Genomic DNA, 9,905 nt, shown 5'->3' on the forward strand with positions numbered 1-9,905 from the left:
TCGGCCAGCAAGGCCTCATAAAACTATCCATCTCCTCGTCCTACAACTGGTGAGGTATTGAGGTAACTATATTATTCCTCAACCCTGTCTTAACCATTGCACCGGTGTTTAACAGCCGAGCATAGAGCGGCATCCCCATCTTCGGGTCTAAAAGGTATTCGCCAAGCTCCTGACGGCCTGAATTTAAAACTTTTCCTTCAAGATTTAGTCACCAGCGCGCGATTATGAGTTAATCAACTTATTTTTAGTTTGTTCTTTTTGAGGCTTTCAGGGCTGAAACCATCAACCCATCAACGAACAAACTGTTTCGTACCATGACGAAGGCAGAAAAAATAACACACAGCCCCCAAAACTTGACACTAGTCGATTTTGCGCACTCTTTTCAAGTTTTAAACACACAGTTGTTGTGAGTTGTGAGTATTTTTCGTTGTTCGTTTCCCTCGTGTTTTTTTTCCGCCCGGCTTTCCACCACCAAACAGAACACAGAACCTCGCAATTACTCTCCTGGGGCAGGATTTTCGTGTGCTTCTAGAAGCAATGAGAGGTGTCCAACTGGGTGGGGAGGTTGGGGTTCTGGGGTCTAGGGTGAGGTTACCTATGTACATAAAATCACACATTCACGATAGGAAGGGGGGGGGGGGTTGGACGGACCCCCTCTCTTAATGCTGTGCACGATAGATTGATTTTCCTCGGGGCTTTCTCGCCTCACAGTAATGGTAGTGTGGTAGTGCTCTTTGGTTCCTTCTATTAAACCTGGCCAAGCGCCAAATATTTTTTTCGGCAAGTTTTTTTTCCCCCTTCTGCCGAGGATTTCCGTCGTCATTGTCGTCTGAACACGAAACACGTACGATCCTGCACCAGAATCTTTGAACGGCGACGACGACGACGACTCTTTTAAGAACCGTTGGAGGCCGTTTTGTATCCATCCGTTTTGCCCCTTGCTGATTCTGCTACTGCTACTACTACCGTATGTATCGCATGTGTGCCATTAACAAACGATTTTTTTTTGGTTGGGAAAAGGAAAGGGTAAAAAGGTGGAAAAGTGGTTGGAAACACTTTGCTATCTGCACTTGTGTACGCCAGTCTTCTCCTCTATTGAAGCATATTTTGAGGTATAAATTTTTCATTACATAATAAGCCTTTTTTACGCGGTAGATTCCGGCGACTTGAAAGTTTTGGAAATGCTCGTTCAAAAGTTGAAGAAAACAATGCGAAAGACGCACACTCACTCACACTCACACACCGCCAAACACGACGACGCACTGTTTCTCCTTTTGTTCTCTCTCGCACAGCTGATGAGCGACGCGTTGTCACAACTACTGCTTCATCCCATCCAGCCAGCAATCCAATGCAAATCTTCCACTTCTTCAACTTCTTCTTCTTTACATAATCGCACTTGACGTAGAAAGGACACTGAGTAGGGCTATCCGCACCACAAGACGACCACAGAGTTTGAAACCATATGAGTTTGGCAGCAGCAGATCTTGGTAGGCCACGCGCGCCGCTTCGACAAACAAGGGCGTCTATGTCATCACCACCCCTTGCTCCAGGTGGCGCAGTAGGCGTCCTTCACCGGTTGGTAGTAATTCAATTTCCGCGAGGCCACCGACAAGGGCCACCGGCGTGGCACACGCGACGCCACAAAACCAAAAAAACGCCGGAAGTGCCGCGCGCTGCTGCTCTTCGAAACCGATTCGCACACCGCTGATGACTTCTACTTCTTCGACTTCTTCTTCTGTCGGCGGAATCGCGTGTGGCGGCGGGTTGCTATCCTCGGTCTGGCCGCGGCCAACTGTCTGCATGAACTGAGCGAACCGAACTCCGGCAGGCGAATGCGGTGCGAAACTTCCCCCGTTCGTCCTCGTCGTCGGCGACCGACGTCATCGTTGCTGGTTCCCCCAATAACCTTCCTCTTCAGCACCCCTTGGTTGGACCATGCGCCAAAGCCAGCTGTGCGAAAAACTTGACGTTGCTGGTTGCCTACCTGGAGGGAGAGCAGGAGGTGCAATAGGGTAGAGTGGAGTGGGGTTGCTACTACTTGTCCCTTCGTGGCCCTTTTGGACGGCGGGGGGAGGTTTGGCGAGAGGTACTTCGAGCGAAGCTTTTTTGCCCTCCCCGAGAGTGAGAGTAAACTCGCAAAATAGTGGTTGCATGGTGGAATTGAGTTGGGTGGAATGATAGATTTTATGCAAAAACTAAAAAAATATTGAAAACCCAAAATTGCCATGAAAAAAAAGGCATGAATGTCCCATATGAAAAATTCAGCAAGCTAAGAAAAACGCATTTGAAATTTGTCCCATACATAAGGCTACGAGTTAAGTTTTTGCAAAACAACTGGATTTCCTGCTGACTTCTAGAACAAAGTACTGGATGTTGCAGGCTTTTTCGAAAGATCCAAGGTTGTTAACGATAAAATTATCGAGGTTCGATAACGATAACGATAGTTTTATCGTTATCGTCGAGACGATTATCTATCGTTATCGTTATCGTTAATTTTATCGACGATAACGGACGATAACGAACCAAATTATGTTGAATTTTCAAACTTCTTCTAAGTAAATATTTTTTTGACACTATGGTTAGTTTCAAAGAATAAATATATGTAAAAAAAATCACAAAATACTGTTTTTTTTTTCGAAAGTACTAATTTTTTTTAATTTGCAATATGGGTGGCAAATGATTCAAAATTTTGCATGCATTTTCGCTGTTTAAGAGTTTTTAATAAAATAGTATTTTTTTACAAAATATAGTATTTTCTCGAAAATACTCGAATTTGTATAATTCGCTGTATGAGTATCAAACGATTTTAAATTTTGCATGTATTTTTCGGTAAATTTGAGTACTTTAAAAAAAAACGGTCTCTGTGAAAATTTGAGTATTTCATAAAAAAAATAACTCAAAAACTGTGAAAATGCATGCAAAATTTCATTTCGAGCAAATACCGAAAATTTGTGAAATATTTAGCATTTCATTCAAAAAACTCTAAAACAGTTAAAAAAAATGCAACGTTTCGAATCGTTTGATATTCATATTGTAAATTATAAAAATTTGAGTATTTTCGAAAAAAACGATATTTTGTGAAAATTTTAGTATTTGATTCAAAAAACTCTTAAACAGTGGTAATGCATGCAAAATTTCGAATCGTTTGATACCCATATTGCAAATTATAAAAAAATGAAAACTTTCAAATACATACAGCATTTTGTGTTTTTTTTGTATTTATACTTTGAAACTCACCATATTATCAAAAAACTATTTTCTAAGAGGAAGCTTGAAAATTCAAAATAATTTGGTTGGCTTATGTCAATTTTAGAAATATTTTATAAATAAATTATCGTCCGTTATCGTCGATTGAATTATCAGAATGACGATAACGTTATCGACGATAATTCTATCGATTAACACCCATGGATAGATCACACGACTTTGAACCAAACTTCGTCATTAACTCAAAAGTGATGAAAATGCATATGGTACATTTAAGCTATCAGAGGCAGATTAGTTCTTTAAATATATTCTAAGTTTTTTTTTAATTTTAGCAAATTTCTTAGACGGTTTATTTATTATTTAGTTTAAAAAAAATTAATTCTTGAATCAAACATATGTCATAGAAATTAATTTTATATTAACGCCTTTTACGGATCACTTTTTCCATTGTTTATTTTCCTTGAGTCTATCTCAATTCGTGATAAGTTGTTATAATAACATAATAAACCAGTAAGTTGGATTGGCAATCACTAGTTGAAAAAATCTATGATCCTGAAGAAAAACGGTGGGATAATCGTTTCAAATTTCAAGTTAAATTCTGCAAAAAAATATTTTCAACTCAAGAAAATAATTATTGAATTGATTTTTGAAAAAACTTTGGTGTACATTTTACGAGGAGAAAGCAGTAAACAAAAACAAAATCTGAGTATCTCAAAAGGATTGTCACTTCATTTACAGTTATAAAATAAATAAATCAAATTATTCGCTCTACAGCATTGCCTTGACGTGCTCGATTGCGAGATTCCTACTTGAAACTAGGTGTTGGAAGGCTTGATGGTTGAGGCAATTGCAATCCTCATTTTACACAAAATTTGAAACAAAAATTGTCATTGATGAATGTATTAAGAGTATAGTTTTACCATTTCTTATAAAATTTTATACTTTTCAAGCCTAATATTTTTAAACCAGAATACGTTGCCTTGTACAGGCCAATAATAAACATTAAAAAAAATTAAAAGCACGAGAATATAAAACGATTGAAAATTTATTTTTTCTTGTAAAATTTAGACAACTTGACAATTATAGCGTAAATCTTTACTATCTTGATGTTGGACTCGAAAAAGTGAAGGTATTCACTATCATTTTCAAATTGTCGTCGATGTACTGAAAAATTATTTTTATTTTTATTTCTATTTGTTTTATGTTAGGCTGGAAACAGGTCCTAGTAGTTGTAGTTGAGCTTTAAGAAAAACTTAGGGGGTGAAAGGGTAATATGCACCTCCTACTTTTCTCGGTATTTTTTAAGAATTTTCCGAGGGAAAAATAATAGAAATTGGAAGCTTAACACTGCTAAACCATGCTGGAAAAATTTGAGCATCGTGGTATAAAAACAGCTTAAGTTATTTACAAAACTGTAAAATGTTGTGTTTTCATCTAATTTTCATTCAACTTTCATTATGATTTTTGAAAAATATAAAAAGCATTTATTGTTATTCTAAGTGTTGAGGTATATATTTTTTGCCATAATCTTCAGTATTCTATAAACATCAAAAAATGCATTTTTAATTAAATTTGCTGCAAAATTCGTGGTCGGGGCAAAATGCACCGCTGTAAAGCTCCTTTGTAAAAACAGCGGTGTCATCTAGTGATGACTAGTGAAAACTGTTTTTACCCGGTTCATTTTGCCCCATTGTTGCGGTGCATTTTGCCCCGCATGGTTGTTTAACATTAATCAAAAATATTTTTAGAAATTTGTTATTTTTAAACAATTTTGAGGTTTTAATGACGTTTTTCACTTGGATGACGTTGAATAATAGTTATTTATGAGCATCTAACGAAATTCTTTTACAGAAATGCTGTTATGATTGAGACAGTTTTCCCTTAGGGGGTGCATATTGCCCCCTGTCCCCCTAATTAAGAGCTGAGTCAGCCTAACCACATCCCAGCACCAAAAAAGGACCTAACAAAAATAAGTTTATGAATAAGTTAGGGTAGATAATTATTTTTTTTTTAATTATAAACACAACTATTCACTTTTCTTCTATAACCGGTGAGTTGAAATCGGTTGAAACAGGAGAAGCCCAGACAGTTAGGTTTAAGAAAAACGCATTAGTGGCCAAAGTGAAAACATATCTTTTGACGGGTTAAAGCTCATGTAAAATTGAAATGCAAAGCGCCAGCCCCTGTCACGTCCAATCAAGCTCATATTTGCGATCTTTGTTCAGTACGCCCACCGGAATAATCCCCTAAATGCCCGGCAAAAAGTCATGTTTTTACCCTCTCCCTTTGTTATCTTTATGCAATGAATATAAGCATAATTAAAACAGAAATCGTTTTTGGTATAGATTTGAAATAATAGTTGAACAATTCACCCCACCGTGCGCTTCTCAAGCAATCCAAAGTGCACCGCACCGTGGAAAGCTCTTACATCGCTGCTCGTGTGCCGTTCAGTGTTTACCCACTTTTGGCCTAACTTGCCTATCAAACTTATTTTTTTCCCCGCACGGTCCACCACCACCAGCAAAGCAAAACGGACAAAGTGTGGAAAATTGGCAAACGAGCAAATATTCGCTCGGTCGCTCGCTCACTAACTGCTCGTTTTCGTCGTTGATGACGCCGACGACTGCCCGAGCCCTGTTGCGGGCGAAAATTCACCAGCCGACGAATTTTCCCGAACTGCCACCGGTCACACACAGTAGGCGAAACTGGGAGGAAAAGCAAGCTTTTGTTGTTGATCGCAGCACACGCAAACAAACACAAACGTCAGCCCTTACTACGAAGAGGAGGTTGTTTTGGTGCTTTTCTCGCTCTCTCTCTCTCTCTCTCTCTCTCTCTCTCAGTGTGCTCTCTCTTTCTCTTTACCTTTGCGACTTGCGAAATATCTCGAAGGAAACGAAAATATCCGTAGTAACAGTTCAATAGGACGAATATGCGTTTGTAAACAAGCAGTCTATTCCTGTTGCTCAAGTGACAGTTCACGTCAAGTAAGAGGGGGATAGACTGCTTGTTTACAAACGCAGATTCGCCCTATTGAACTGTTACTACGGATATGCTTCGGTTAGTGGCGCTTTTGATGAGCTCATCGGTTCTAGGAGCACACACACAAAGCAAAGCACTTTTCCGAATTTTCCACTAAACAAACGCCGGTGATTTCGATGCAAAACAGCCACAGGGCACACAGCACCCAGGCGGGGCGGGGGAATGAGGGTTTTGGGATTCGGTGGGGAAGGAATTTTTGCTGAATTTTATTTACTTTCAAATTTAGTGCTGGAAAACGCGCTAAGATTTTCCAAGGACCTGCCCCTTTTACGAAAAGCTCGTGGAGTGGAAGATCGATAGGGTTTTCCGATGGCGAAGCGGTTTGCTTTAATTTTGAAATGTAAACGAAGATATCAAAAACTGACGTCTTTAGAAGAAGCTGCGGGGGGATCAACAAACCATTTGCGAAAGAAGTCGTAAAAGGAGGAGTCCTAATGAGCTTTGTTTGTTTGGGGGTTTATGGCGGTGGAGATCTTTGAAAATGGGTCAGTTGACGAATTTATGCTCTTATCAAGTAGAAACATTCATTTGGGATTCGAATTTTCCCTTAGGATTACAACTGTTCGGAATTTCCAAGGAATTTCGTTTTGTGTTTCTAACAAAAACAACAGAACATTTAGTTATTTCACAAGAAAATAAAATATATGGAAGGTCTAAAATTTCTATCTATTTTTACTCAGGTTTAAAAAGGAGTATTGCCTTAAAATTTCGCCTTTTTTCAAAATATGGGTTTTAATGAATTCTCTGTCTTTTTAGAAAGGCTTACGTCCAGAAAACCAAACAAAAATTAAACAAATGAAATTTTAAGCATTGAAAACGTGCAATATTTACTAATACCACTCAAAGGTACAAAGGTAAAACAACAGATTTTTTTATTTCATCACGGTCAATGCTTTTTTTCTAGTTTTTGTCCACGCTCCCTTCAAATTAATTTCAAACAGTTAGAGGAGGCAAAAACTACTAAAATCTGTTTTTTTGACTTGCTTGTACAATTTATTGATAATTATTCATATAACATTGTTGAATTGTTATTAAATTTTTGTTTGTAACTTTAAAAAAAAAAACTACTTTCGAGCTTATTTGACAGCAGCATAACTGTAATAACGTGTGATTCTTTTTGTGATTCTTTTCGATTCAAATTTGAAAAGCTGGGCCTGGAATAAGATTTTTAGGATTTTTGTCGACTCCTCGCCTAAACTTAACCAGAGCTGAGGGATCAATAGCTTAAATAAAATTTGAACTAGTCTTATTGTTTAAAAAATGCCAAGTGGTCAAGCAAAATAATAAAAATATCAACAGAAACAAAATCTAAAATAACTTTTTTTGACAAAGTGTTCTTGAAAAATTAGTTTTTTTTCTGCGTCACTTACAAGCCATCATTTAACAATCGATGAGTTCTCGTATACTGTTTTAAGTAAAATAAAACCAAATTAATGTGCACATTCTGTTCTTTTCGACCAAATTATTTCAGTTTTTGATTTTTTTAAAATGTCAACGATATTTTTAATTAAAAGACCGGATAATTTAGAAATATTTCAATTCATTCAAAATAGAACTAATGGTTTCCTCGATATAGTCAAATTCACACGCTATTTCTAAAAAACCTGCACTGAAATAAATTTAGCCTAAAATGTAAAATTTTATCAATGTTTCGGCATTTCTTCTGTTTTGCAATGGTGCATTTTTTTCATAAAATATTTTTAATTAGCAAAAAAAAAATAAAAAAATTAACCTGAAAGATAATAAATAATACTTAAAAACGGCACACTTGCAAATGAATGAAAATTAAATTTCATCATTTTTGGATGAAAAATTCTGCATTTGAAAATAACTATTTTTTATTTGTTCGTGTTTTGCGAATTTTACTTCTAGTGCTCCTGGACTGGAGACTGACATCAAAAATCTGGATTATTATTTTGTCTACAGAATGTTAATCTTTATTTTATAAACTGTGAATTATGTTTAATGCAGATGTGAGATATTTAATAGAAACGTTTTGTGAATAATAACCGATCATCAAAGTTTTTTATATGAGAGCAATTCTCTACGAAATCGGTCTTTTTCCTTAATTTTAACTTTTGTATTTTTATGGAAATTCAAAAATCTGTATCATTTGATGGAATTCTTTGATCGATTTGGTGTCTTCGGCAAAGTTTTAGGTATAGATTGGATATGGACTACACTGATACACGATAATTTTTTTTGGTAATTTAAATTTAAACTTTTGTCACTTTAACTTGATTTGCAAAAACACTATTTTTTATTTTCTGATATGTTTTAGGGGACATCAAATGCCAACTTTTCAGAAATTTCTAGAATGGACAAAAAAATCTTTGACCGAGTTATACATTTTGGAATCAAGACTGATTTAAAAAAATTGAAGTACTGGTCTCAAAAAATTATCAACTTCGTTTTGCCTTCCTCACTGGGGTAAAGCTATAATCCTGCTCTAAAATTGAACTTTTTATTTAAAGCTCGAAAACCCACCTTGACTCATATCGACTCAGAATCGAAAACTGAACAAATGTCTGTGTGTATGAGTGTGTGTGTGTATGTGACCAATAATGTCACTCAGTTTTCTCCGCACCGATTTTGACCAAACCAGTCGCATTCGACTTGGTTTAGGGATAAGTAGTTCAAAAGTTATGTATAAAAATGTGTTTTCGCATATTTTCGGAAGTTTAATAAATGACAGTAAACTAAACCAAACATCATCATGTTATACATCGTTAGTTAGGTAATCGAAATACCTTTCCAACGAGTCTAAAACATTGAAGATCGGGCAACCCTGTCTCGAGCTATGATAAGGGGTCTAGCTCATTTCCCCGAATGACATTTCCCCGAATGCCATTTCCCCGAAAATCATTTCCCCTAATTGGTCACATCCCCGAATACCACTTCCCCTAATCATCCACATCCCCGAATGCCATTTCCCCGAATATCATTTCCCCTAATCGGCTATATCCCCGAATGCCATTTCCCCTAATCGGCCATTTCCCCGAAGTGACACTTACGCCAATTGCCGTTAATTTAAATTTAAAATTACCCGAATTTGCATATCCCCTAATCATAATTTTCGCTAAAGCCTTTTTCCATGACTAACAGTTATTTTCTTTCTCAATTTTCCGAACAAACAGCTTTTTCGGGTATGCTGTTGATTAAATGTTGTAAATTGGGTAGTAAAGCCCTTTGTCAATTTTTATGAACAACGGTAAGAAACACGATTAAAAACCATTTCTGATAACTTTTTTTTCTTCATTTTTATGCAAAAAAAAAAGTTATTGACAAGACAACATTTTTTCGATGGATCAACTATGGCCCCCTGGATCGAGCTGTCAAGTAGGAGCTTTTCTGCCAAGAAGGGCCGTGAAGTGAATTTTTAGAAATTGAATTAAAAATCCATTTTAAATCCTTTGCGATCGTTCAAAGGGTCATTGTACTTAGTAAAGCTTATTTTTCTTGTGAACAATAATATCACAAATTTAAGCTTAATTTTAGGACCCAATTACTAAATTTTTTGTTGTTCAATTAACATTTGTGTTCAACCGCATGATTAGATGTTGTTTTTGAGAAATTTGCAAGGATTTTTTTTTCCAATTTTGTTCAAAAATGCAAAATTCGAACAAATAGTTACATAAGGCTGGTACAAATTTTTGTTG

General features: G+C 36.4%; 1 protein-coding gene across 5 annotated transcripts in view; it reads right to left on the reverse strand.

The window, feature by feature from the left end:
• LOC6043936 (potassium voltage-gated channel subfamily H member 8) overlaps positions 1–1,819 on the reverse strand; it is an 84,892-nt gene extending 83,073 nt beyond the window's left edge. For 3 of the 5 annotated variants that reach the window (XM_038259135.1, XM_038259132.1, XM_038259136.1), the window contains exon 1: positions 1,236–1,819. The gene's annotated coding sequence lies outside the window, so the exon portion shown is untranslated. Of the gene's footprint in view, positions 1–1,130 lie in introns of all 5 variants that reach the window. The other 2 variants (XM_038259133.1, XM_038259134.1) reach the window with 2 other exon arrangements.
• Positions 1,820–9,905: the final 8,086 nt, after the last annotated feature.

The sequence above is a fragment of the Culex quinquefasciatus genome, chromosome 3 (genome assembly GCF_015732765.1).
Source record: "Culex quinquefasciatus strain JHB chromosome 3, VPISU_Cqui_1.0_pri_paternal, whole genome shotgun sequence".
Taxonomy (NCBI): Eukaryota; Metazoa; Arthropoda; class Insecta; order Diptera; family Culicidae; genus Culex; species Culex quinquefasciatus.